General features: G+C 47.0%; 56 pseudogenes; all 56 read right to left on the bottom strand.

Annotated features, from left to right (window-relative positions):
* Positions 1–3424: 3424 nt before the first annotated feature.
* LOC140300840 (5S ribosomal RNA) lies at positions 3425–3543 on the bottom strand (annotated as a pseudogene).
* A 269-nt stretch (positions 3544–3812) lies between these two features.
* Positions 3813–3931, bottom strand: LOC140291005 (5S ribosomal RNA; annotated as a pseudogene).
* Positions 3932–4200: 269 nt separating this feature from the next.
* Positions 4201–4319, bottom strand: LOC140269386 (5S ribosomal RNA; annotated as a pseudogene).
* A 272-nt stretch (positions 4320–4591) lies between these two features.
* Positions 4592–4710, bottom strand: LOC140295123 (5S ribosomal RNA; annotated as a pseudogene).
* Positions 4711–4979: 269 nt separating this feature from the next.
* Positions 4980–5098, bottom strand: LOC140294843 (5S ribosomal RNA; annotated as a pseudogene).
* A 269-nt stretch (positions 5099–5367) lies between these two features.
* LOC140296907 (5S ribosomal RNA) lies at positions 5368–5486 on the bottom strand (annotated as a pseudogene).
* Positions 5487–5755: 269 nt separating this feature from the next.
* On the bottom strand, positions 5756–5874 carry LOC140316739 (5S ribosomal RNA; annotated as a pseudogene).
* Positions 5875–6143: 269 nt separating this feature from the next.
* Positions 6144–6262, bottom strand: LOC140294984 (5S ribosomal RNA; annotated as a pseudogene).
* Positions 6263–6531: 269 nt separating this feature from the next.
* LOC140309503 (5S ribosomal RNA) lies at positions 6532–6650 on the bottom strand (annotated as a pseudogene).
* A 269-nt stretch (positions 6651–6919) lies between these two features.
* On the bottom strand, positions 6920–7038 carry LOC140291570 (5S ribosomal RNA; annotated as a pseudogene).
* A 269-nt stretch (positions 7039–7307) lies between these two features.
* LOC140282945 (5S ribosomal RNA) lies at positions 7308–7426 on the bottom strand (annotated as a pseudogene).
* Positions 7427–7695: 269 nt separating this feature from the next.
* Positions 7696–7814, bottom strand: LOC140275611 (5S ribosomal RNA; annotated as a pseudogene).
* Positions 7815–8083: 269 nt separating this feature from the next.
* Positions 8084–8202, bottom strand: LOC140289735 (5S ribosomal RNA; annotated as a pseudogene).
* A 272-nt stretch (positions 8203–8474) lies between these two features.
* On the bottom strand, positions 8475–8593 carry LOC140292362 (5S ribosomal RNA; annotated as a pseudogene).
* A 269-nt stretch (positions 8594–8862) lies between these two features.
* Positions 8863–8981, bottom strand: LOC140296101 (5S ribosomal RNA; annotated as a pseudogene).
* A 269-nt stretch (positions 8982–9250) lies between these two features.
* On the bottom strand, positions 9251–9369 carry LOC140316733 (5S ribosomal RNA; annotated as a pseudogene).
* Positions 9370–9638: 269 nt separating this feature from the next.
* On the bottom strand, positions 9639–9757 carry LOC140297082 (5S ribosomal RNA; annotated as a pseudogene).
* Positions 9758–10026: 269 nt separating this feature from the next.
* On the bottom strand, positions 10027–10145 carry LOC140295693 (5S ribosomal RNA; annotated as a pseudogene).
* Positions 10146–10414: 269 nt separating this feature from the next.
* On the bottom strand, positions 10415–10533 carry LOC140301138 (5S ribosomal RNA; annotated as a pseudogene).
* A 269-nt stretch (positions 10534–10802) lies between these two features.
* Positions 10803–10921, bottom strand: LOC140296694 (5S ribosomal RNA; annotated as a pseudogene).
* Positions 10922–11193: 272 nt separating this feature from the next.
* Positions 11194–11312, bottom strand: LOC140294983 (5S ribosomal RNA; annotated as a pseudogene).
* A 269-nt stretch (positions 11313–11581) lies between these two features.
* On the bottom strand, positions 11582–11700 carry LOC140309502 (5S ribosomal RNA; annotated as a pseudogene).
* A 269-nt stretch (positions 11701–11969) lies between these two features.
* On the bottom strand, positions 11970–12088 carry LOC140291569 (5S ribosomal RNA; annotated as a pseudogene).
* A 269-nt stretch (positions 12089–12357) lies between these two features.
* LOC140282939 (5S ribosomal RNA) lies at positions 12358–12476 on the bottom strand (annotated as a pseudogene).
* A 269-nt stretch (positions 12477–12745) lies between these two features.
* On the bottom strand, positions 12746–12864 carry LOC140275605 (5S ribosomal RNA; annotated as a pseudogene).
* Positions 12865–13133: 269 nt separating this feature from the next.
* LOC140289734 (5S ribosomal RNA) lies at positions 13134–13252 on the bottom strand (annotated as a pseudogene).
* Positions 13253–13524: 272 nt separating this feature from the next.
* Positions 13525–13643, bottom strand: LOC140292361 (5S ribosomal RNA; annotated as a pseudogene).
* Positions 13644–13912: 269 nt separating this feature from the next.
* Positions 13913–14031, bottom strand: LOC140282935 (5S ribosomal RNA; annotated as a pseudogene).
* Positions 14032–14300: 269 nt separating this feature from the next.
* Positions 14301–14419, bottom strand: LOC140275593 (5S ribosomal RNA; annotated as a pseudogene).
* A 269-nt stretch (positions 14420–14688) lies between these two features.
* Positions 14689–14807, bottom strand: LOC140289733 (5S ribosomal RNA; annotated as a pseudogene).
* A 272-nt stretch (positions 14808–15079) lies between these two features.
* Positions 15080–15198, bottom strand: LOC140292360 (5S ribosomal RNA; annotated as a pseudogene).
* Positions 15199–15467: 269 nt separating this feature from the next.
* On the bottom strand, positions 15468–15586 carry LOC140291840 (5S ribosomal RNA; annotated as a pseudogene).
* Positions 15587–15855: 269 nt separating this feature from the next.
* LOC140296100 (5S ribosomal RNA) lies at positions 15856–15974 on the bottom strand (annotated as a pseudogene).
* A 269-nt stretch (positions 15975–16243) lies between these two features.
* Positions 16244–16362, bottom strand: LOC140316728 (5S ribosomal RNA; annotated as a pseudogene).
* Positions 16363–16631: 269 nt separating this feature from the next.
* Positions 16632–16750, bottom strand: LOC140296377 (5S ribosomal RNA; annotated as a pseudogene).
* A 269-nt stretch (positions 16751–17019) lies between these two features.
* On the bottom strand, positions 17020–17138 carry LOC140295692 (5S ribosomal RNA; annotated as a pseudogene).
* Positions 17139–17407: 269 nt separating this feature from the next.
* Positions 17408–17526, bottom strand: LOC140301137 (5S ribosomal RNA; annotated as a pseudogene).
* A 269-nt stretch (positions 17527–17795) lies between these two features.
* Positions 17796–17914, bottom strand: LOC140282286 (5S ribosomal RNA; annotated as a pseudogene).
* A 397-nt stretch (positions 17915–18311) lies between these two features.
* On the bottom strand, positions 18312–18430 carry LOC140295962 (5S ribosomal RNA; annotated as a pseudogene).
* Positions 18431–18699: 269 nt separating this feature from the next.
* LOC140312075 (5S ribosomal RNA) lies at positions 18700–18818 on the bottom strand (annotated as a pseudogene).
* Positions 18819–19090: 272 nt separating this feature from the next.
* Positions 19091–19209, bottom strand: LOC140291601 (5S ribosomal RNA; annotated as a pseudogene).
* A 269-nt stretch (positions 19210–19478) lies between these two features.
* Positions 19479–19597, bottom strand: LOC140290558 (5S ribosomal RNA; annotated as a pseudogene).
* A 397-nt stretch (positions 19598–19994) lies between these two features.
* On the bottom strand, positions 19995–20113 carry LOC140292989 (5S ribosomal RNA; annotated as a pseudogene).
* Positions 20114–20382: 269 nt separating this feature from the next.
* LOC140305701 (5S ribosomal RNA) lies at positions 20383–20501 on the bottom strand (annotated as a pseudogene).
* A 272-nt stretch (positions 20502–20773) lies between these two features.
* Positions 20774–20892, bottom strand: LOC140266815 (5S ribosomal RNA; annotated as a pseudogene).
* A 269-nt stretch (positions 20893–21161) lies between these two features.
* LOC140292233 (5S ribosomal RNA) lies at positions 21162–21280 on the bottom strand (annotated as a pseudogene).
* A 269-nt stretch (positions 21281–21549) lies between these two features.
* LOC140290035 (5S ribosomal RNA) lies at positions 21550–21668 on the bottom strand (annotated as a pseudogene).
* Positions 21669–21940: 272 nt separating this feature from the next.
* On the bottom strand, positions 21941–22059 carry LOC140292232 (5S ribosomal RNA; annotated as a pseudogene).
* Positions 22060–22328: 269 nt separating this feature from the next.
* LOC140294752 (5S ribosomal RNA) lies at positions 22329–22447 on the bottom strand (annotated as a pseudogene).
* A 272-nt stretch (positions 22448–22719) lies between these two features.
* Positions 22720–22838, bottom strand: LOC140266809 (5S ribosomal RNA; annotated as a pseudogene).
* Positions 22839–23107: 269 nt separating this feature from the next.
* LOC140292231 (5S ribosomal RNA) lies at positions 23108–23226 on the bottom strand (annotated as a pseudogene).
* A 269-nt stretch (positions 23227–23495) lies between these two features.
* Positions 23496–23614, bottom strand: LOC140290034 (5S ribosomal RNA; annotated as a pseudogene).
* A 272-nt stretch (positions 23615–23886) lies between these two features.
* LOC140285822 (5S ribosomal RNA) lies at positions 23887–24005 on the bottom strand (annotated as a pseudogene).
* Positions 24006–24274: 269 nt separating this feature from the next.
* LOC140299182 (5S ribosomal RNA) lies at positions 24275–24393 on the bottom strand (annotated as a pseudogene).
* A 269-nt stretch (positions 24394–24662) lies between these two features.
* Positions 24663–24781, bottom strand: LOC140295066 (5S ribosomal RNA; annotated as a pseudogene).
* A 272-nt stretch (positions 24782–25053) lies between these two features.
* Positions 25054–25172, bottom strand: LOC140282281 (5S ribosomal RNA; annotated as a pseudogene).
* Positions 25173–25249: the final 77 nt, after the last annotated feature.

The raw sequence follows: 25249 nt of genomic DNA, 5'->3' as shown, positions 1-25249 counted from the left end.
CGGTGGGCATCCTGGGTTCTGTGCTCCGTGGGGGCTGCTGGTGGCCTGGGTCTTGTGGGCCTCTCTGCCTGTTTCTGATTGCTTGGGGGGGCTGTGGATTGTGGCCGTGTACACTTATACACTCATAAGTAAGAACGGTTATCATGTAGGTCCTGTGCCATGGGTGTTGCATGTTCTCACACACACACACACACAATACACATTCATTAGTCCAGTAGCAGTTGATGTATTACCATGTCGCCTCAGGTCATCTATATGCACAGTTGTGTTGTATGCGATTGCCACTACTTGTGCTTGTTTTTGTTTGTTTGTGTGTTTGTTTTTTCTCTGCTTGTTTGCATGGTCCTCGCAGTGTTATGTATCGCAAAGAAAACTATTCTCATGAACTGGAAAGCGAAAAACAGTCTGTGTATTAAGCAGTTTAGAAATGTTGTTTTAGATTATATTAGCATGGAAACAATGTCTGCCTCCTCAAAACATCAATTGGCTGAATTTCATTCTCTCTGGTCCCCGCTGATTAGCTTTATCACATAGTGGTGGTGGTGGGTTGCTGTCCCGTCGCTCTGGGCGGTTGGGTGTGTGCTGGGGGGGGGCTGTGTGGCTTTGGGCGTCTGGTGGTCTCACGGGTCGTGGGGACCGGGTTGGTCATTGCTGGGGGGGACTGTGTGTCGGGCTTGGAGGGCAGTTTTGGGGGCTTGCGGGTGGGGCTGTCTTGCTGTGTGGGGCGGGGTCCCTTAGGGGCCTTGGGGTGGTGGCTGCTGGCTCTGTACCGGGTGGCTGGGCCGCTCTGGCATGGGTGGTGGTGCTGGGCCTGGGCCCTGGTGGCTGGGCGCTGCCTTGCGCCCGGGGGGGCTGGGTTGCCCTGGACATGCCACAGTATGGGTGGGTTGGTGCAGGTCCTGGTGCCAGGCTTGTTGCTCTGGGACCTCCAGGGTATCCGCAGGTGGTTGTTTTCTTTAGGGTGTTGGGGCGTGCGGTGGGGGGGGGTGCTTTTCCCCTGTTGAGGGGGGGGCCTGGGTGATGGTGGGTCTCAGGCCCGGGCTGCTGCGTCTGGTGTGACCGGGTGGTTTGTTTGTTGTTGTTTGTTTGTTTTTTTGTAGAGGTCCTCCGGGGTGGGATGGGGTTGGTTGAGTGGGGTTGGACGGGGTGGGTACTTTCTGGGGGTACAGTAGCTCCCGGAATATGGTCGCTGCAAGCCCCGAGCCTGGTGGACATCAGGCCCTCTTGATGTCCTGATGTGTTGGGTCCGAGGTAGCGGGTGCCTATTGCAGCCAGTCCCTGGCTGCCCTCTCTGGGGGAGACTAGCTCTCCCGGTGTATATCCCCATACCCCTCTCCCTTTTGGCTCCTGTACACAGCACACACTCACACATGAAGGGTTTTGGGGGCGTGTGTGTTCTGTGGGGTGTAGTGGATGGGGCCACGTAGGCGGTCCCCTTGGCTGCACTCTGCAGTTCCCCACCCCTTTTTTAATTACACCTTAGACATCACTACTTATCAAACACACACATACACACTAGGTGGTTGCACTGAGTGGCATCTGGTGGGCGGGGCTCTTTGGGTATGTAGGCTGCCCAGAGGGCCGTGCTCCCAGTTCTACCAGTTCGGGTTTGGGTCACACTTCATCAACTGGATAAGGATATTATATAGCTCCCCAAATGCAAGTGTCAGGACAAATGATCAAACTTCTCCAAGCTTCAGTCTGCAGAGAGGTACAAGACCGGGTTGCCCACTTTCTCCCTCACAATACTTTATATATTTTTGATAGTAGTTTTGGGGTGCAGATGCTTAGAAATTCTGCTACCCTAATCGGGAGTTGTAAGTCTGGTTGGTGGAGGATATATTTCTTTCTTATTATAGACTTAAGTTGTTGATATTCTAGGAATTTATTGCTGCCTATCTCATGTTGTGATATGAGCTCATCAAATGAAATAAAATTTCCATTTTGGATTATATGTTCCAGATGTTTGATTCCTTTGATCTTCCACAGAGTAAAGTTTAGCATTTTTTTGTTTTGCAGGATGTCAGGATTGTTCCAGATGGGTGTAAGCTTACACGGGACAAGTGAAGACTTTGTTATTTTTAGAAATTCCCACCAGGCTGTCAGAGAGGTGCTGATGTTAATGCTTTTAAAACATTTGTGATTTTTTTACGTTTTGACTAATAAGTGGCAGGTCAGAGATTTCCAGATTATCACACAATGCTTGTTCTATATTCATCCATGGTTCATCTATTGGGCTAGGTTTAAACCATTTTGATATATACTGTAACCTATTGGCTTACAACTCCCGATTAGAGTAGCAGAATTTCTAAGCATCTGCATCCCAAAACTACTATCAAAAATACATAAATTATTGTCTAAGATAGATGACACAATGTCTTTACCATCCTAAAAATGGGAGGCAGATTTATCCATCAGTTCTAGTCATAGCTTCTGGCCACAAATATGTTTGAACACCTTCAGAATGACTCGAAATCCTAATTTACAGCTCATACAATACAAAATTCTTCATAGAACACACTATACAGGACAAAGGATGTTAAGGATGGGTCTAACACGCTCAAACATCTGCTCACATTGCACAGATAACACACCTGATGATTATGCACACGCTTTGTGGTTTTGTGCGCCTGTCCAGAAGGTCTGGTTTGAAGTCTGTACGGACCTATCAACATGGCTAAAGTGTAGCATTCCTGCATGCCCCACACTGTGCATACTGGGTGACTTAGACAACATCAACATGGAAATGAACTCAGCACACATGGTCATCACAGTGTTATGTATCGCAAAGAAAACTATTCTCATGAACTGGAAAGCGAAGAACAATCTGTGTATTAACCAGTTTAGAAATGTTCTTTTAGATTACATTAGCATGGAAACAATGTCTGCCTCTTTCAAACATCAATTGGCTGAATTTCATTCTCTCTGGTCCCCGCTGATTAGCTTTATCACATAGTGGTGGTGGTGGGTTGCTGTCCCGTCGCTCTGGGCGGTTGGGTGTGTGCTGGGGGGGGGCTGTGTGGCTTCGGGCGTCTGGTGGTCTCTCGGGTCGTGGGGACTGGGTTGGTGATTGCTGGGGGGGACTGTGTGTCGGGCTTGGAGGGCAGTTTTGGGGGCTTGCAGGTGGGGCTGTCTTGCGGTGTGGGGCGGGGTCCCTTAGGGGCCTTGGGGTGGTGGCTGCTAAGTACTGGAATCATACACTTCCTCTATGTAACCAGATAATTGCCGAGAAAGGCTGACTTGTAGTGGGCACATCTTCCTCCCTGATGTGATTATTCTCTGCAGCTGAAACTGAGACTCTCAGATCACTTCGTGTCTGCCAACAAAGAAGCAGCAGCTGCTGAAGATGACCAACTTCCTCATGTGTCACAGGATGATCAGACGTTGCAACAAAAGACATGCAGGTGGTCGAGAGAAGAGAAGAAGCTTACAGCACCTGGTATTCCCAAGAGATTTCCCATCCAAGTACTAACCAGGCCCAACACTGCTTGGCTTCCGAGATCAGACGAGGTCAGGCATGTTCAGGGTGGTGTGGCCGTAAGCAACAATGTCTCTGACAAATGTGCATTATATAGGTACTGGAATCATACGGTTCCTCTATGCAACCAGATAATTGCCGAGAAAGGCTGATGTGTAGCGGGCATATCATCTTCTCTGATGTGGTCATTCTCTGCAACTGAAACTGAGACTCTCAGATCACTTCGTGTCTTCCAACAAAGCAGCAGCAGCTGAAGATGACCAACTTCCTCATGTGTCACAGGGTGATCAGACGTTGCAACAAAAGACATGCAGGTTGTAGAGAGAAGAGAAAACGCTTACAGCACCTGGTATTCCCAAGCAGTCTCCCATTAAAGTACTAACCAGGACCAACCCTCCTTGGCTTCCGAGATCAGACGAGGTCGGGCATATTCAGGGTGGTGTGGCCGTAAGGAACAATTTCTGTGACAAATGTGCATTATATAGGTACTGGAATCATACACTTCCTCTATGTAACCAGATAATTGCAGAGAAAGGCTGACTTGTTATGGGCACATCTTCTTCCCTGATGTGATTATTCTCTGCAGCTGAAACTGAGACTCTCAGATCACTTGGTGTCTGCCAACAAAGCAGCAGCAGCTGAAGATGACCAACTTCCTCATGTGTCACAGGGTGATCAGGCGTTGCAACAAAAGACATGCAGGTTGTAGAGAGAAGAGAAAACGCTTACAGCACCTGGTATTCCCAAGCAGTCTACCATCCAAGTACTAACCAGGCTCAAACCTGCTTGGCTTCCGAGATCAGACGAGGTCGGGTATATTCAGGGTGGTGTGGCCGTAAGCAACAATAACTGTGACAAATGTGCATTATATAAGTACTGGAATCATACACTTCCTCTATGTAACCAGATAATTTCCGAGAAAGGCTCACTTGTTATGGGCACATCTTCTTCCCTGATGTGATCATTCTCTGCAGCTGAAACTGAGACTCTCAGATCACTTCGTGTCTGCCAACAAAGCAGCAGCAGCTGCTGAAGATGACCAACTTCCTCATGTGTCACAGGGTGATCAGACGTTGCAACAAAAGACATGCAGGTGGTAGAGAGAAGAGAAAAAGCTTACCATACCTGGCATTCCCAAGAGGTCTTCCATCCAAGTACTAACCAGGCCCAAACCTCCTTGGCTTCCGAGATCAGACGAGGTCGAGCATGTTCAGGGTGGTGTGGCCGTAAGCAACAGTGTCTCTGACAAATGTGCATTATATAGGTACTGGAATCATACGGTTCCTCTATGCAACCAGATCATTTCCGAGAAAGGCTGATGTGTAGTGGGCACATCTTCTTCCCTGACGTGATTATTCTCTGCAGCTGAAACTGAGACTCTCAGATCACTTTGTGTCTGCCAACAAAGCAGCAGCAGCTGAAGATGACCAACTTCCTCATGTGTCACAGGGTGATCAGACGTTGCAACAAAAGACATGCAGGTGGTAGAGAGAAGAGAAAAAGCTTACAGCACCTGGTATTCCCAGAGAGTCTATCATCCAAGTACTAACCAGGCCCAAACCTGCTTGGCTTCCGAGATCAGACGTGGTCAGGCATATTCAGGGTGGTGTGGCGGTAAGCAACCATAACTGTGACAAATGTGCATTATAAAGATATTGGAATCATACAGTTCCTCTATGTAACCAGATAATTGCCAAGAAAAGCTGATAAGTAGTGGGCACATCTTCTTCCCTGACGTGATTATTCTCTCGAGCTGAAACTGAGACTCTCAGATCACTTTGTGTCTGCCAACAAAGCAGCAGAAGCTGAAGATGACCAACTTCCTCATGTGTCACAGGGTGATCAGACGTTGCAACAAAAGACATGCAGGTGGTAGAGAGAAGAGAAAAAGCTTACAGCACCTCGTATTCCCAAGAGGTCTTCCATCCAAGTCCAAACCAGGCCCAACTGTGCTTGGCTTCCGAGATCAGACGAGGTCGGGCATGTTCAGGGTTGTGTGGCCGTAAGCAACAATGTCTCTGACAAATGTGCATTATATAGGTACTGGAATCATATGGTTCCTCTATGCAACCAGATAATTGCCGAGAAAGGCTGATGTGTAGCGGGCATATCATCTTCTCTGATGTGATCATTCTCTTCAGCTGAAACTGAGACTCTCAGATCACTTCGTGTCTGCCAACAAAGCAGCAGCAGCTGAAGATGACCACCTTCCTCATGTGTCACAGGGTGATCAGACGTTGCAACAAAAGACATGCAGGTGGTAGAGAGAAGAAAAAAAGCTTACAGCACCTGGTATTCCCAAGCGGTCTCCCATCAAAGTACTAACCAGGCCCAACCCTCCTTGGCTTCCGAGATCAGACGAGGTTGGACATATTCAGGGTGGTTTGGCCGTAAGCAAAAATCTCTGTGACAAATGCGCATTATATAGGCAATCAAATCATATGGTTCCTCTATGTAACCAGATAATTGCAGAGAAAGGCTAACTTGTTGTGGGCACATCTTCTTCCCTGACGTGATAATTCTCTCCAGCTGAAAATGAGACTCTCAGATCACTTCGTGTCTGCCAACAAAGCAGCAGCAGCTGAAGATGACCAACTTCCTCATGTGTCACAGGGTGAACAGACATTGCAACAAAAGACATGCAGGTGGTTGAGAGAAGAGAAAAAGCTTAAAGCACCTGGTATTCCCAAAAGGTCTTCCATCCAAGTACAAACCAGGCCCAACTGTGCTTGGCTTCCGAGATCAGACGAGGGCGGGCATGTTCAGGGTGGTGTGGCCGTAAGCAACAATGTCTCTGAAAAATGTGCATTATATAGGTACTGGAATCATACGGTTCCTCTATGCAACCAGATAATTGCAGAGAAAGACTGATGTGTAGTGGGCACATCTTGTTCCCTGACGTGATCATTCTCTTCAGCTGAAACTGACACTCTCAGATCACTTCGTGTTTGCCAACAAAGCAGCCGCAGCTGAAGATGACCAAATACCTCATGTGTCACAGGGTGATCAGACGTTGCAACAAAACACATGCAGGTGGTAGAGAGAAGAGAAAAACCTTACAGCACCTGGTATTCCCAAAAGGTCTCCCACCCAAGTACTAACCAGGCCCAACACTGCTTGGCTTCCGAGATCAGACGAGGTCAGGCAAATTCAGGGTGGTGTGGCCGTAAGTAACAATGTCTGTGACAAATGTGCATTATATAGGTACAGGAATCATACGGTTCCTCTATGTAACCAGATAATTGCTGAGAAAGGCTGATGTGTAGTGGGCACATCTTCTTCCCTGACGTGATTATTCTCTTCAGCTGAAACTGAGACTCTCAGATCACTTCGTGTCTTCCAACAAAGCAGCAGCAGCTGAAGATGGCCAACTTCCTCATGTGTCACAGGGTGATCAGACGTTGCAACAAAAGACATGCAGGTTGTAGAGAGAAGAGAAAACGCTTACAGCACCTGGTATTCCCAAGCAGTCTCCCATTAAAGTACTAACCAGGCCCAACCCTCCTTGGCTTCCGAGATCAGACGAGGTCAGGCTTATTCAGGGTGGTGTGGCCGTAAGGAACAATTTCTGTGACACATGTGCATTATATAGGTACTGGAATCATACACTTCCTCTATGAAACCAGATAATTGCCGAGAAAGGCTGACTTGTAGTGGGCACATATTCTTCCCTGATGTGATTATTCTCTGCAACTGAAACTGAGACTCTCAGATCACTCTGTGTCTGCCAACAAAGCAGCAGCAGCTGAAGATGACCAACTTCCTCATGTGTCACAGGGTGATCAGACGTTGCAAAAAAAGACATGCAGGTGGTAGAGAGAAGAGAAAAAGCTTACAGCACCTGGTATTTTCAAGCGGTCTCCCACCAAAGTACTAACCAGGCCCAACTCTTCTTGGCTTCCGAGATCAGACGAGGTCAGGCATATTGAGGGTGGTGTGGCCGTAAGCAACAATGTCTGTGACAAATGTGCATTATATAAGTACAGGAATCATACGGTTCCTCTATGTAACCAGATAATTGCTGAGAAAGGCTGATGTGTAGTGGGCACATCTTCTTCCCTGACGTGATTATTCTCTTCAGCTGAAACTGAGACTCTCAGATCACTTCGTGTCTGCCAACAAAGCAGCAGCAGCTGAAGATGACCAACTTCCTCATGTGTCACAGGGAGATCAGACGTTGCAACAAAAGACATGCAGGTTGTTGAGAGAAGAGAAAACGCTTACAGCACCTGGTATTCCCAAGCAGTCTCCCATTAAAGTACTAACCAGGCCCAACCCTCCTTGGCTTCCGAGATCAGACGAGGTCGGGCATATTCAGGGTGGTGTGGCCGTAAGGAACAATTTCTGTGACAAATGTGCATTATATAGGTACTGGAATCATACACTTCCTCTATGTAACCAGATAATTGCAGAGAAAGGCTGACTTGTTATGGGCACATCTTCTTCCCTGATGTGATTATTCTCTGCAGCTGAAACTGAGACTCTCAGATCACTTGGTGTCTGCCAACAAAGCAGCAGCAGCTGAAGATCACCAACTTCCTCATGTGTCACAGGGTGATCAGACGTTGCAACAAAAGACATGCAGGTTGTAGAGAGAAGAGAAAACGCTTACAGCACCTGGTATTCCCAAGCAGTCTACCATCCAAGTACTAACCAGGCTCAAACGTGCTTGGCTTCCGAGATCAGACGAGGTCGGGTATATTCAGGGTGGTGTGGCCGTAAGCAACAATAACTGTGACAAATGTGCATTATATAAGTACTGGAATCATACACTTCCTCTATGTAACCAGATAATTTCCGAGAAAGGCTCACTTGTTATGGGCATATCTTCTTCCCTGATGTGATCATTCTCTGCAACTTAAACTGAGACTCTCAGATCACTTCGTGTCTGCCAACAAAGCAGCAGCAGCTGCTGAAGATGACCAACTTCCTCATGTGTCACAGGGTGATCAGACGTTGCAACAAAAGACATGCAGGTGGTAGAGAGAAGAGAAAAAGCTTACCACACCTGGTATTCCCAAGAGGTCTCCTATCCAAGTACTAACCAGGCCCAAACCTCCTTGGCTTCCGAGATCAGACGAGGTCGAGCATGTTCAGGGTGGTGTGGCCGTAAGCAACAATGTCTCTGACAAATGTGCATTATATAGGTACTGGAATCATACGGTTCCTCTATGCAACCAGATCATTTCCGAGAAAGGCTAATGTGTAGTGGGCACATCTTCTTCCCTGACGTGATTATTCTCTGCAGCTGAAACTGAGACTCTCAGATCACTTTGTGTCTGCCAACAAAGCAGCAGAAGCTGAAGATGACCAACTTCCTCATGTGTCACAGGGTGATCAGACGTTGCAACAAAAGACATGCAGGTGGTAGAGAGAAGAGAAAAAGCTTACAGCACCTCCTATTCCCAAGAGGTCTTCCATCCAAGTACAAACCAGGCCCAACTGTGCTTGGCTTCCGAGATCAGACGAGGTCGGGCATGTTCAGGGTTGTGTGGCCGTAAGCAACAATGTCTCTGACAAATGTGCATTATATAGGTACTGGAATCATACGGTTCTTCTATGCAACCAGATAATTGCCGAGAAAGGCTGATGTGTAGCGGGTAAATCATCTTCTCTGATGTGATCATTCTCTGCAACTGAAACTGAGACTCTCAGATCACTTCGTGTCTGCCAACAAAGCAGCAGAAGCTGAAGATGACCAACTTCCTCATGTGTCACAGGGTGATCAGACGTTGCAACAAAAGACATGCAGGTGGTAGAGAGAAGAGAAAAAGCTTACAGCACCTGGTATTCCCAAGCGGTCTCCCATCAAAGTACTAACCAGGCCCAACCCTCCTTGGCTTCCGAGATCAGACGAGGTTGGACATATTCAGGGTGGTTTGGCCGTAAGCAACAATCTCTGTGACAAATGCGCATTATATAGGTAATCAAATCATATGGTTCCTCTATGTAACCAGATATTTGCAGAGAAAGGCTGATATGTAGCGGGCATATCTTGTTCCCTGACGTGATAATTCTCTCCAGCTGAAAATGAGACTCTCAGATCACTTCGTGTCTGCCAACAAAGCAGCAGCAGCTGAAGATGACCAACTTCCTCATGTGTCACAGGGTGATCAGACATTGCAACAAAAGATATGCAGGTGGTTGAGAGAAGAGAAAAAGCTTAAAGCACCTGGTATTCCCAAGAGGTCTTCCATCCAAGTACAAACCAGGCCCAACTGTGCTTGGCTTCCGAGATCAGACGAGGAAGGGGATGTTCAGGGTGGTGTGGCCGTAAGCAACAATATCTCTGAAAAATGTGCATTATATAGGTACTGGAATCATACGGTTCCTCTATGCAACCAGATAATTGCAGAGAAAGGCTGATGTGTAGTGGGCACATCTTGTTCCCTGACGTGATCATTCTCTTCAGCTGAAACTGAGACTCTCAGATCACTTTGTGTTTGCCAACAAAGCAGCCGCAGCTGAAGATGACCAAATACCTCATGTGTCACAGGGTGATCAGACGTTGCAACAAAAGACATGTAGGTTGTAGAGAGAAGAGAAAACGCTTACAGCACCTGGTATTCCCAAGCAGTCTCCCATTAAAGTACTAACCAGGCCCAACCCTCCTCGGCTTCCGAGATCAGACGAGGTCAGGCTTATTCAGGGTGGTGTGGCCGTAAGGAACAATTTCTGTGACAAATGTGCATTATATAGGTACTGGAATCATACACTTCCTCTATGAAACCAGATAATTGCCGAGAAAGGCTGACTTGTAGTGGGCACATATTCTTCCCTGATGTGATTATTCTCTGCAGCTGAAACTGAGACTCTCAGATCACTCTGTGTCTGCCAACAAAGCAGCAGCAGCTGAAGATGACCAACTTCCTCATGTGTCACAGGGTGATCAGACGTTGCAAAAAAAGACATGCAGGTGGTAGAGAGAAGAGAAAAAGCTTACAGCACCTGGTATTTTCAAGCGGTCTCCCACCCAAGTACTAACCAGGCCCAACTCTGCTTGGCTTCCGAGATCAGACGAGGTCAGGCATATTCAGGGTGGTGTGGCCGTAAGCAACAATGTCTGTGACAAATGTGCATTATATAAGTACAGGAATCATACGGTTCCTCTATGTAACCAGATAATTGCTGAGAAAGGCTGATGTGTAGTGGGCACATCTTCTTCCCTGACGTGATTATTCTCTTCAGCTGAAACTGAGACTCTCAGATCACTTCGTGTCTTCCAACAAAGCAGCAACAGCTGAAGATGACCAACTTCCTCATGTGTCACAGGGTGATCAGACGTTGCAACAAAACACATGCAGGTGGTAGAGAGAAGAGAAAAAGCTTACAGCACCTGGTACTCCCAAGCTGTCTCCCATCCAAGTACTAACCAGGTACAACCCTGCTTGGCGTCCGAGATCAGACAAGGTCAGGCTTCTTCAGGGTGGTGTGGCCGTAAGCAACAATGTCTCTGACAAATGTGCATTATATAGGTACTGGAATCATACGGTTCCTCTATGCAACCAGATAATTGCCGAGAAAGGCTGATGTGTAGCGGGCAAATAATCTTCTCTGATGTGATCATTCTCTGCAACTGAAACTGAGACTCTCAGATCACTTCGTGTCTGCCAACAAAGCAGCAGCAGCTGCTGAAGATGACCAACTTCCTCATGTGTCATAGGGTGATCAGACGTTGCAACAAAAGACATGCAGGTGGTAGAGAGCAGAGAAAAAGCTTAAAGCACCTGGTATTCCCAAAAGGTCTTCCATCCAAGTACAAACCAGGCCCAACTGTGCTTGGCTTCCGAGATCAGACGAGGGCGGGCATGTTCAGGGTGGTGTGGCCGTAAGCAACAATATCTCTGAAAAATGTGCATTATATAGGTACTGGAATCATACGGTTCCTCTATGCAACCAGATAATTGCAGAGAAAGACTGATGTGTAGTGGGCACATCTTGTTCCCTGACGTGATCATTCTCTTCAGCTGAAACTGAGACTCTCAGATCACTTCGTGTTTGCCAACAAAGCAGCCGCAGCTGAAGATGACCAAATACCTCATGTGTCACAGGGTGATCAGACGTTGCAACAAAACACATGCAGGTGGTAGAGAGAAGAGAAAAACCTTACAGCACCTGGTATTCCCAAAAGGTCTCCCACCCAAGTACTAACCAGGCCCAACACTGCTTGGCTTCCGAGATCAGACGAGGTCAGGCAAATTCAGGGTGGTGTGGCCGTAAGTAACAATGTCTGTGACAAATGTGCATTATATAGGTACAGGAATCATACGGTTCCTCTATGTAACCAGATAATTGCTGAGAAAGGCTGATGTGTAGTGGGCACATCTTCTTCCCTGACGTGATTATTCTCTGCAGCTGAAACTGAGACTCTCAGATCACTTCGTGTCTTCCAACAAAGCAGCAGCAGCTGAAGATGGCCAACTTCCTCATGTGTCACAGGGTGATCAGACGTTGCAACAAAAGACATGCAGGTTGTAGAGAGAAGAGAAAACGCTTACAGCACCTGGTATTCCCAAGCAGTCTCCCATTAAAGTACTAACCAGGCCCAACCCTCCTTGGCTTCCGAGATCAGACGAGGTCAGGCTTATTCAGGGTGGTGTGGCCGTAAGGAACAATTTCTGTGACACATGTGCATTATATAGGTACTGGAATCATACACTTCCTCTATGAAACCAGATAATTGCCGAGAAAGGCTGACTTGTAGTGGGCACATATTCTTCCCTGATGTGATTATTCTCTGCAACTGAAACTGAGACTCTCAGATCACTCTGTGTCTGCCAACAAAGCAGCAGCAGCTGAAGATGACCAACTTCCTCATGTGTCACAGGGTGATCAGACGTTGCAAAAAAAGACATGCAGGTGGTAGAGAGAAGAGAAAAAGCTTACAGCACCTGGTATTTTCAAGCGGTCTCCCACCAAAGTACTAACCAGGCCCAACTCTTCTTGGCTTCCGAGATCAGACGAGGTCAGGCATATTGAGGGTGGTGTGGCCGTAAGCAACAATGTCTGTGACAAATGTGCATTATATAAGTACAGGAATCATACGGTTCCTCTATGTAACCAGATAATTGCTGAGAAAGGCTGATGTGTAGTGGGCACATCTTCTTCCCTGACGTGATTATTCTCTTCAGCTGAAACTGAGACTCTCAGATCACTTCGTGTCTGCCAACAAAGCAGCAGCAGCTGAAGATGACCAACTTCCTCATGTGTCACAGGGAGATCAGACGTTGCAACAAAAGACATGCAGGTTGTTGAGAGAAGAGAAAACGCTTACAGCACCTGGTATTCCCAAGCAGTCTCCCATTAAAGTACTAACCAGGCCCAACCCTCCTTGGCTTCCGAGATCAGACGAGGTCGGGCATATTCAGGGTGGTGTGGCCGTAAGGAACAATTTCTGTGACAAATGTGCATTATATAGGTACTGGAATCATACACTTCCTCTATGTAACCAGATAATTGCAGAGAAAGGCTGACTTGTTATGGGCACATCTTCTTCCCTGATGTGATTATTCTCTGCAGCTGAAACTGAGACTCTCAGATCACTTGGTGTCTGCCAACAAAGCAGCAGCAGCTGAAGATCACCAACTTCCTCATGTGTCACAGGGTGATCAGACGTTGCAACAAAAGACATGCAGGTTGTAGAGAGAAGAGAAAACGCTTACAGCACCTGGTATTCCCAAGCAGTCTACCATCCAAGTACTAACCAGGCTCAAACGTGCTTGGCTTCCGAGATCAGACGAGGTCGGGTATATTCAGGGTGGTGTGGCCGTAAGCAACAATAACTGTGACAAATGTGCATTATATAAGTACTGGAATCATACACTTCCTCTATGTAACCAGATAATTTCCGAGAAAGGCTCACTTGTTATGGGCATATCTTCTTCCCTGATGTGATCATTCTCTGCAACTTAAACTGAGACTCTCAGATCACTTCGTGTCTGCCAACAAAGCAGCAGCAGCTGCTGAAGATGACCAACTTCCTCATGTGTCACAGGGTGATCAGACGTTGCAACAAAAGACATGCAGGTGGTAGAGAGAAGAGAAAAAGCTTACCACACCTGGTATTCCCAAGAGGTCTCCTATCCAAGTACTAACCAGGCCCAAACCTCCTTGGCTTCCGAGATCAGACGAGGTCGAGCATGTTCAGGGTGGTGTGGCCGTAAGCAACAATGTCTCTGACAAATGTGCATTATATAGGTACTGGAATCATACGGTTCCTCTATGCAACCAGATCATTTCCGAGAAAGGCTGATGTGTAGTGGGCACATCTTCTTCCCTGACGTGATTATTCTCTGCAGCTGAAACTGAGACTCTCAGATCACTTTGTGTCTGCCAACAAAGCAGCAGCAGCTGAAGATGACCAACTTCCTCATGTGTCACAGGGTGATCAGACGTTGCAAAAAAAGACATGCAGGTTGTAGAGAGAAGAGAAAAAGCTTACAGCACCTGGTATTTTCAAGCGGTCTCCCACCAAAGTACTAACCAGGCCCAACTCTTCTTGGCTTCCGAGATCAGACGAGGTCAGGCATATTGAGGGTGGTGTGGCCGTAAGCAACAATGTCTGTGACAAATGTGCATTATATAAGTACAGGAATCATACGGTTCCTCTATGTAACCAGATAATTGCTGAGAAAGGCTGATGTGTAGTGGGCACATCTTCTTCCCTGACGTGATTATTCTCTTCAGCTGAAACTGAGACTCTCAGATCACTTCGTGTCTGCCAACAAAGCAGCAGCAGCTGAAGATGACCAACTTCCTCATGTGTCACAGGGAGATCAGACGTTGCAACAAAAGACATGCAGGTTGTTGAGAGAAGAGAAAACGCTTACAGCACCTGGTATTCCCAAGCAGTCTCCCATTAAAGTACTAACCAGGCCCAACCCTCCTTGGCTTCCGAGATCAGACGAGGTCGGGCATATTCAGGGTGGTGTGGCCGTAAGGAACAATTTCTGTGACAAATGTGCATTATATAGGTACTGGAATCATACACTTCCTCTATGTAACCAGATAATTGCAGAGAAAGGCTGACTTGTTATGGGCACATCTTCTTCCCTGATGTGATTATTCTCTGCAGCTGAAACTGAGACTCTCAGATCACTTGGTGTCTGCCAACAAAGCAGCAGCAGCTGAAGATCACCAACTTCCTCATGTGTCACAGGGTGATCAGACGTTGCAACAAAAGACATGCAGGTTGTAGAGAGAAGAGAAAACGCTTACAGCACCTGGTATTCCCAAGCAGTCTACCATCCAAGTACTAACCAGGCTCAAACGTGCTTGGCTTCCGAGATCAGACGAGGTCGGGTATATTCAGGGTGGTGTGGCCGTAAGCAACAATAACTGTGACAAATGTGCATTATATAAGTACTGGAATCATACACTTCCTCTATGTAACCAGATAATTTCCGAGAAAGGCTCACTTGTTATGGGCATATCTTCTTCCCTGATGTGATCATTCTCTGCAACTTAAACTGAGACTCTCAGATCACTTCGTGTCTGCCAACAAAGCAGCAGCAGCTGCTGAAGATGACCAACTTCCTCATGTGTCACAGGGTGATCAGACGTTGCAACAAAAGACATGCAGGTGGTAGAGAGAAGAGAAAAAGCTTACCACACCTGGTATTCCCAAGAGGTCTCCTATCCAAGTACTAACCAGGCCCAAACCTCCTTGGCTTCCGAGATCAGACGAGGTCGAGCATGTTCAGGGTGGTGTGGCCGTAAGCAACAATGTCTCTGACAAATGTGCATTATATAGGTACTGGAATCATACGGTTCCTCTATGCAACCAGATCATTTCCGAGAAAGGCTGATGTGTAGTGGGCACATCTTCTTCCCTGACGTGATTATTCTCTGCAGCTGAAACTGAGACTCTCAGATCACTTTGTGTCTGCCAACAAAGCAGCAGTAGCTGAAGATGACCAACTTCCTCATGTGTCACAGGGTGATCAGACGTTGCAACAAAAGACATGCAGGTGGTAGAGAGAAGAGAAAAAGCTTACAGCACCTGGCATTCCCAGAGAGTCTACCATCCAAGTACAAACCAGGCCCAAACCTGCTTGGCTTCCGAGATCAGACGTGGTCGGGCATATTCAGGGTGGTGTGGCGGTAAGCAACCATAACTGTGACAAATGTGCATTATAAAGGTACTGGAATCATACAGTTCCTCTATGTAACCAGATAATTGCCGAGAAAAGCTGATAAGTAGTGGGCACATCTTCTTCCCTGACGTGATTATTCTCTCGAGCTGAAACTGAGACTCTCAGATCACTTTGTGTCTGCCAACAAAGCAGCAGAAGCTGAAGATGACCAACTTCCTCATGTGTCACAGGGTGATCAGACGTTGCAAAAAAAGACATGCAGGTGGTAGAGAGAAGAGAAAAAGCTTACAGCACCTCCTATTCCCAAGAGGTCTTCCATCCAAGTACAAACCAGGCCCAACTGTGCTTGGCTTCCGAGATCAGACGAGGTCGGGCATGTTCAGGGTTGTGTGGCCGTAAGCAACAATGTCTCTGACAAATGTGCATTATATAGGTACTGGAATCATACGGTTCTTCTATGCAACCAGATAATTGCCGAGAAAGGCTGATGTGTAGCGGGTAAATCATCTTCTCTGATGTGATCATTCTCTGCAACTGAAACTGAGACTCTCAGATCACTTCGTGTCTGCCAACAAAGCAGCAGAAGCTGAAGATGACCAACTTCCTCATGTGTCACAGGGTGATCAGACGTTGCAACAAAAGACATGCAGGTGGTAGAGAGAAGAGAAAAAGCTTACAGCACCTGGTATTCCCAAGCGGTCTCCCATCAAAGTACTAACCAGGCCCAACCCTCCTTGGCTTCCGAGATCAGACGAGGTTGGACATATTCAGGGTGGTTTGGCCGTAAGCAACAATCTCTGTGACAAATGCGCATTATATAGGTAATCAAATCATATGGTTCCTCTATGTAACCAGATATTTGCAGAGAAAGGCTGATATGTAGCGGGCATATCTTGTTCCCTGACGTGATAATTCTCTCCAGCTGAAAATGAGACTCTCAGATCACTTCGTGTCTGCCAACAAAGCAGCAGCAGCTGAAGATGACCAACTTCCTCATGTGTCACAGGGTGATCAGACGTTGCAACAAAAGACATGCAGGTTGTAGAGAGAAGAGAAAACGCTTACAGCACCTGGTATTCCCAAGCAGTCTCCCATTAAAGTACTAACCAGGCCCAACTGTGCTTGGCTTCCGAGATCAGACGAGGAAGGGGATGTTCAGGGTGGTGTGGCCGTAAGCAACAATATCTCTGAAAAATGTGCATTATATAGGTACTGGAATCATACGGTTCCTCTATGCAACCAGATAATTGCAGAGAAAGGCTGATGTGTAGTGGGCACATCTTGTTCCCTGACGTGATCATTCTCTTCAGCTGAAACTGAGACTCTCAGATCACTTTGTGTTTGCCAACAAAGCAGCCGCAGCTGAAGATGACCAAATACCTCATGTGTCACAGGGTGATCAGACGTTGCAACAAAAGACATGTAGGTTGTAGAGAGAAGAGAAAACGCTTACAGCACCTGGTATTCCCAAGCAGTCTCCCATTAAAGTACTAACCAGGCCCAACCCTCCTCGGCTTCCGAGATCAGACGAGGTCAGGCTTATTCAGGGTGGTGTGGCCGTAAGGAACAATTTCTGTGACAAATGTGCATTATATAGGTACTGGAATCATACACTTCCTCTATGAAACCAGATAATTGCCGAGAAAGGCTGACTTGTAGTGGGCACATATTCTTCCCTGATGTGATTATTCTCTGCAGCTGAAACTGAGACTCTCAGATCACTCTGTGTCTGCCAACAAAGCAGCAGCAGCTGAAGATGACCAACTTCCTCATGTGTCACAGGGTGATCAGACGTTGCAAAAAAAGACATGCAGGTGGTAGAGAGAAGAGAAAAAGCTTACAGCACCTGGTATTTTCAAGCGGTCTCCCACCCAAGTACTAACCAGGCCCAACTCTGCTTGGCTTCCGAGATCAGACGAGGTCAGGCATATTCAGGGTGGTGTGGCCGTAAGCAACAATGTCTGTGACAAATGTGCATTATATAAGTACAGGAATCATACGGTTCCTCTATGTAACCAGATAATTGCTGAGAAAGGCTGATGTGTAGTGGGCACATCTTCTTCCCTGACGTGATTATTCTCTTCAGCTGAAACTGAGACTCTCAGATCACTTCGTGTCTTCCAACAAAGCAGCAACAGCTGAAGATGACCAACTTCCTCATGTGTCACAGGGTGATCAGACGTTGCAACAAAACACATGCAGGTGGTAGAGAGAAGAGAAAAAGCTTAAAGCACCTGGTATTCCCAAGAGGTCTTCCATCCAAGTACTAACTAGGCCCAACCCTCCTTGGCTTCCGAGATCAGACGAGGTCGGGCATGTTCAGGGTGGTGTGGCCGTAAGCAACAATGTCTCTGACAAATGTGCATTATATAGGTACTGGAATCATACGGTTCCTCTATGCAACCAGATCATTTCCGAGAAAGGCTGATGTGTAGTGGGCACATCTTCTTCCCTGACGTGATTATTCTCTGCAGCTGAAACTGAGACTCTCAGATCACTTCGTGTCTGCCAACTACGGTTCCTCTATGCAACCAGATAATTGCCGAGAAAGGCTGATGTGTAGCGGGCAAATCATCTTCTCTGATGTGATCATTCTCTGCAACTGAAACTGAGACTCTCAGATCACTTCGTGTCAGCCAACAAAGCAGCAGCAGCTGAAGATGACCAACTTCCTCATGTGTCACAGGGTGATCAGACGTTGCAACAAAAGACATGCAGGTGGTAGAGAGAAGAGAAAAAGCTTACAGCACCTGGTATTCCCAAGCTGTCTCCCATCCAAGTACTAAGGAGGCTCAACCCTGCTTGGCTTCCGAGATCAGACAAGGTCGGGCATGTTCAGGGTGGTGTGGCCGTAAGCAACAATGTGTCTGACAAATGTGCATTATATAAGTACAGGAATCATACGGTTCCTCTATGTAACCAGATAATTGCTGAGAAAGGCTGATCTGTAGTGGGCACATCTTCTTCCCTGAAGTGATTATTCTCTTTAGCTGAAACTGAGACTCTCAGATCACTTCGTGTCTTCCAACAAAGCAGCAGCAGCTGAAGATGGCCAACTTCCTCATGTGTCACAGGGTGATCAGACGTTGCAACAAAAGACATGCAGGTGGTAGAGAGAAGAGAAAAAGCTTAAGGCACCTGGTATTCCCAAGCGGTCTCCCATTCAAGTACTAACCAGGCCCAACCCTGCTTGGCTTCCGAGATCAGACGAGGTTGGGCTTATTCAGGGTGGTGTGGCCGTAAGCAACAACATCGGTGACAAATGTGCATTATATAGGTACTGGAATCATACGGTTCCTCTATGCAACCAGATAATTGCCGAGAAAGGCTGATGTGTAGCGGGCAAATAATCTTCTTCCCTGACGTGATAATTTTCTCCAGCTGAACATGAGACTCTCAGATCACTTCGTGTCTGCCAACAAAGCAGCAGAAGCTGAAGATGACCAACTTCCTCATGTGTCACAGGGTGATCAGACGTTGCAACAAAAGACATGCAGGTGGTAGAGAGAAGAGAAAAAGCTTAAGGTAACTGGTATTCCCAAGCGGTCTCCCATTCAAGTACTAACCAGGCCCAACCGTGCTTGGCTTCCGAGATCAGACGAGGTCGGGCTTATTCAGGGTGGTGTGGCCGTAAGCAACAATATCGGTGACAAATGTGCATTATATAGGTACTGGAATCATACACTTCCTCTGTATAACCAGATAATTGCCGAAAAAGGCTGACTTGTAGTGGGTTCATCTTCCTCCTTGATGTGATTATTCTCTGGAGCTGAAACTGAGACTCTCAGATCACCTCGTGTCTATCAACAAAGCAGCAGCAGCTGAAGATGACCAACTTCTTCACGTGTCACAGGGTGATCAGACGTTGCAACAAAAGACATGCAGGTGGTAGAGAGAAGAGAAAAAGCTTACAGCACCTGGTATTCCCAAGCTGTCTCCCATCCAAGTACTAACCAGGTACAACCCTGCTTGGCGTCCGAGATCAGACGAGGTCGGGCTTATTCAGGGTGGTGTGGCCGTAAGCAACAACGTCTCTGACAAATGTGCATTATATAGGTACTGGAATCATACGGTTCCTCTATGTAACCAGATAATTGCTGAGAAAGGCTGATGTGTAGTGGGCACATCTTCTTCCCTGACGTGATTATTCTCTGCAGCTGAAACTGAGACTCTCAGATCACTTCGTGTCTGCCAACTACGGTTCCTCTATGCAACCAGATAATTGCCGAGAAAGGCTGATGTGTAGCGGGCAAATCATCTTCTCTGATGTGATCATTCTCTGCAACTGAAACTGAGACTCTCAGATCACTTCGTGTCAGCCAACAAAGCAGCAGCAGCTGAAGATGACCAACTTCCTCATGTGTCACAGGGTGATCAGACGTTGCAACAAAAGACATGCAGGTGGTAGAGAGAAGAGAAAAAGCTTACAGCACCTGGTATTCCCAAGCTGTCTCCCATCCAAGTACTAAGGAGGCTCAACCCTGCTTGGCTTCCGAGATCAGACGAGGTCGGGCATGTTCAGGGTGGTGTGGCCGTAAGCAACAATGTGTCTGACAAATGTGCATTATATAAGTACAGGAATCATACGGTTCCTCTATGTAACCAGATAATTGCTGAGAAAGGCTGATCTGTAGTGGGCACATCTTCTTCCCTGAAGTGATTATTCTCTTTAGCTGAAACTGAGACTCTCAGATCACTTCGTGTCTTCCAACAAAGCAGCAGCAGCTGAAGATGGCCAACTTCCTCATGTGTCACAGGGTGATCAGACGTTGCAACAAAAGACATGCAGGTGGTAGAGAGAAGAGAAAAAGCTTAAGGCACCTGGTATTCCCAAGCGGTCTCCCATTCAAGTACTAACCAGGCCCAACCCTGCTTGGCTTCCGAGATCAGACGAGGTTGGGCTTATTCAGGGTGGTGTGGCCATAAGCAACAACATCGGTGACAAATGTGCATTATATAGGTACTGGAATCATACGGTTCCTCTATGCAACCAGATAATTGCCGAGAAAGGCTGATGTGTAGCGGGCAAATCATCTTCTTCCCTGACGTGATAATTTTCTCCAGCTGAACATGAGACTCTCAGATCACTTCGTGTCTGCCAACAAAGCAGCAGAAGCTGAAGATGACCAACTTCCTCATGTGTCACAGGGTGATCAGACGTTGCAACAAAAGACATGCAGGTGGTAGAGAGAAGAGAAAAAGCTTAAGGTACCTGGTATTCCCAAGCGGTCTCCCATTCAAGTACTAACCAGGCCCAACCGTGCTTGGCTTCCGAGATCAGACGAGGTCGGGCTTATTCAGGGTGGTGTGGCCGTAAGCAACAATATCGGTGACAAATGTGCATTATATAGGTACTGGAATCATACACTTCCTCTGTATAACCAGATAATTGCCGAAAAAGGCTGACTTGTAGTGGGTTCATCTTCCTCCTTGATGTGATTATTCTCTGGAGCTGAAACTGAGACTCTCAGATCACCTCGTGTCTATCAACAAAGCAGCAGCAGCTGAAGATGACCAACTTCTTCACGTGTCACAGGGTGATCAGACGTTGCAACAAAAGACATGCAGGTGGTAGAGAGAAGAGAAAAAGCTTACAGCACCTGGTATTCCCAAGCTGACTCCTATCCAAGTACTAACCAGGTACAACCCTGCTTGGCGTCCGAGATCAGACGAGGTCGGGCTTATTCAGGGTGGTGTGGCCGTAAGCAACAATGTCTCTGACAAATGTGCATTATATAGGTACTGGAATCATACGGTTCCTCTATGCAACCAGATAATTGCCGAGAAAGGCTGATGTGTAGCGGACAAATCATCTTCTCTGATGTGATCATTCTCTGCAACTGAAACTGAGACTCTCAGATCACCTCGTGTCTATCAACAAAGCAGCAGCAGCTGAAGATGACCAACTTCTTCACGTGTCACAGGGTGATCAGACGTTACAACAAAAGACATGCAGGTGGTAGAGAGAAGAGAAAAAGCTTACAGCACCTGGTATTCCCAAGCTGTCTCCTATCCAAGTACTAACCAGGTACAACCCTGCTTGGCGTCCGAGATCAGACGAGGTCGGGCTTATTCAGGGTGGTGTGGCCGTAAGCAACAATGTCTCTGACAAATGTGCATTATATAGGTACTGGAATCATACGGTTCCTCTATGCAACCAGATAATTGCCGAGAAAGGCTGATGTGTAGCGGGCAAATCATCTTCTTCCCTGACGTGATAATTTTCTCCAGCTGAACATGAGACTCTCAGATCACTTCGTGTCTGCCAACAAAGCAGCAGAAGCTGAAGATGACCAACTTCCTCATGTGTCACAGGGTGATCAGACGTTGCAACAAAAGACATGCAGGTGGTAGAGAGAAGAGAAAAAGCTTACAGCACCTGGTATTCCCAAGCTGACTCCTATCCAAGTACTAACCAGGTACAACCCTGCTTGGCGTCCGAGATCAGACGAGGTCGGGCTTATTCAGGGTGGTGTGGCCGTAAGCAACAATGTCTCTGACAAATGTGCATTATATAGGTACTGGAATCATACGGTTCCTCTATGCAACCAGATAATTGCCGAGAAAGGCTGATGTGTAGCGGACAAATCATCTTCTCTGATGTGATCATTCTCTGCAACTGAAACTGAGACTCTCAGATCACCTCGTGTCTATCAACAAAGCAGCAGCAGCTGAAGATGACCAACTTCTTCACGTGTCACAGGGTGATCAGACGTTGCAACAAAAGACATGCAGGTGGTAGAGAGAAGAGAAAAAGCTTACAGCACCTGGTATTCCCAAGCTGTCTCCTATCCAAGTACTAACCAGGTACAACCCTGCTTGGCGTCGGAGATCAGACGAGGTCGGGCTTATTCAGGGTGGTGTGGCCGTAAGCAACAATGTCTCTGACAAATGTGCATTATATAGGTACTGGAATCATACGGTTCCTCTATGCAACCAGATAATTGCCGAGAAAGGCTGATGTGTAGCGGGCAAATCATCTTCTTCCCTGACGTGATAATTTTCTCCAGCTGAACATGAGACTCTCAGATCACTTCGTGTCTGCCAACAAAGCAGCAGAAGCTGAAGATGACCAACTTCCTCATGTGTCACAGGGTGATCAGACGTTGCAACAAAAGACATGCAGGTGGTAGAGAGAAGAGAAAAAGCTTAAGGTACCTGGTATTCCCAAGCGGTCTCCCATTCAAGTACTAACCAGGCCCAACCGTGCTTGGCTTCCGAGATCAGACGAGGTCGGGCTTATTCAGGGTGGTGTGGCCGTAAGCAACAATATCGGTGACAAATGTGCATTATATAGGTACTGGAATCATACACTTCCTCTGTATAACCAGATAATTGCCGAAAAAGGCTGACTTGTAGTGGATTCATCTTCCTCCTTGATGTGATTATTCTCTGGAGCTGAAACTGAGACTCTCAGATCACCTTGTGTCTATCAACAAAGCAGCAGCAGCTGAAGATGACCAACTTCTTCACGTGTCACAGGGTGATCAGACGTTGCAACAAAAGACATGCAGGTGGTAGAGAGAAGAGAAAAAGCTTACAGCACCTGGTATTCCCAAGCTGACTCCTATCCAAGTACTAACCAGGTACAACCCTGCTTGGCGTCCGAGATCAGACGAGGTCGGGCTTATTCAGGGTGGTGTGGCCGTAAGCAACAATGTCTCTGACAAATGTGCATTATATAGGTACTGGAATCATACGGTTCCTCTATGCAACCAGATAATTGCCGAGAAAGGCTGATGTGTAGCGGACAAATCATCTTCTCTGATGTGATCATTCTCTGCAACTGAAACTGAGACTCTCAGATCACCTCGTGTCTATCAACAAAGCAGCAGCAGCTGAAGATGACCAACTTCTTCACGTGTCACAGGGTGATCAGACGTTACAACAAAAGACATGCAGGTGGTAGAGAGAAGAGAAAAAGCTTACAGCACCTGGTATTCCCAAGCTGTCTCCTATCCAAGTACTAACCAGGTACAACCCTGCTTGGCGTCCGAGATCAGACGAGGTCGGGCTTATTCAGGGTGGTGTGGCCGTAAGCAACAATGTCTCTGACAAATGTGCATTATATAGGTACTGGAATCATACGGTTCCTCTATGCAACCAGATAATTGCCGAGAAAGGCTGATGTGTAGCGGGCAAATCATCTTCTTCCCTGACGTGATAATTTTCTCCAGCTGAACATGAGACTCTCAGATCACTCTGTGTCTGCCAACAAAGCAGCAGCAGCTGAAGATGACCAACTTCCTCATGTGTCACAGGGTGATCAGACGTTGCAAAAAAAGACATGCAGGTGGTAGAGAGAAGAGAAAAAGCTTACAGCACCTGGTATTTTCAAGCGGTCTCCCACCCAAGTGCTAACCAGGCCCAACTCTGCTTGGCTTCCGAGATCAGACGAGGTCAGGCATATTCAGGGTGGTGTGGCCGTAAGCAACAATGTCTGTGACAAATGTGCATTATATAAGTACAGGAATCATACGGTTCCTCTATGTAACCAGATAATTGCTGAGAAAGGCTGATGTGTAGTGGGCACATCTTCTTCCCTGACGTGATTATTCTCTTCAGCTGAAACTGAGACTCTCAGATCACTTCGTGTCTTCCAACAAAGCAGCAACAGCTGAAGATGACCAACTTCCTCATGTGTCACAGGGTGATCAGACGTTGCAACAAAAGACATGCAGGTTGTAGAGAGAAGAGAAAACGCTTACAGCACCTGGTATTCCCAAGCAGTCTCCCATTAAAGTACTAACCAGGCCCAACCCTGCTTGGCTTCCGAGATCAGACGAGGTCGGGCTTATTCAGGGTGGTGTGGCCGTAAGCAACAATATCGGTGACAAATGTGCATTATATAGGTACTGGAATCATACACTTCCTCTGTGTAACCAGATAATTGCCGAAAAAGGCTGACTTGTAGTGGGCTCATCTTCCTCCTTGATGTGATTATTCTCTTCAGCTGAAACTGAGACTCTCAGATCACCTCGTGTCTATCAACAAAGCAGCAGCAGCTGAAGATGACCAACTTCTTCACGTGTCACAGGGTGATCAGACGTTGCAACAAAACACATGCAGGTGGTAGAGAGAAGAGAAAAAGCTTACAGCACCTGGTACTCCCAAGCTGTCTCCCATCCAAGTACTAACCAGGTACAACCCTGCTTGGCGTCCGAGATCAGACGAGGTCAGGCTTCTTCAGGGTGGTGTGGCCGTAAGCAACAATGTCTCTGACAAATGTGCATTATATAGGTACTGGAATCATACGGTTCCTCTATGCAACCAGATAATTGCCGAGAAAGGCTGATGTGTAGCGGGCAAATAATCTTCTCTGATGTGATCATTCTCTGCAACTGAAACTGAGACTCTCAGATCACTTCGTGTCTGCCAACAAAGCAGCAGCAGCTGCTGAAGATGACCAACTTCCTCATGTGTCATAGGGTGATCAGACGTTGCAACAAAAGACATGCAGGTGGTAGAGAGAAGAGAAAAAGCTTAAAGCACCTGGTATTCCCAAGAGGTCTTCCATCCAAGTACTAACTAGGCCCAACCCTCCTTGGCTTCCGAGATCAGACGAGGTCGGGCATGTTCAGGGTGGTGTGGCCGTAAGCAACAATGTCTCTGACAAATGTGCATTATATAGGTACTGGAATCATACGGTTCCTCTATGCAACCAGATCATTTCCGA

The sequence above is a fragment of the Leuresthes tenuis genome, unplaced genomic scaffold (assembly GCF_036924035.1).
Source record: "Leuresthes tenuis unplaced genomic scaffold, fLeuTen1.0.hap1 SCAF_1, whole genome shotgun sequence".
NCBI lineage: Eukaryota > Metazoa > Chordata > Actinopteri > Atheriniformes > Atherinopsidae > Leuresthes > Leuresthes tenuis.
The sequence above is the reverse complement of the archived record's forward strand: the minus strand, read 5'-3'. Positions and strand labels throughout refer to the sequence as shown.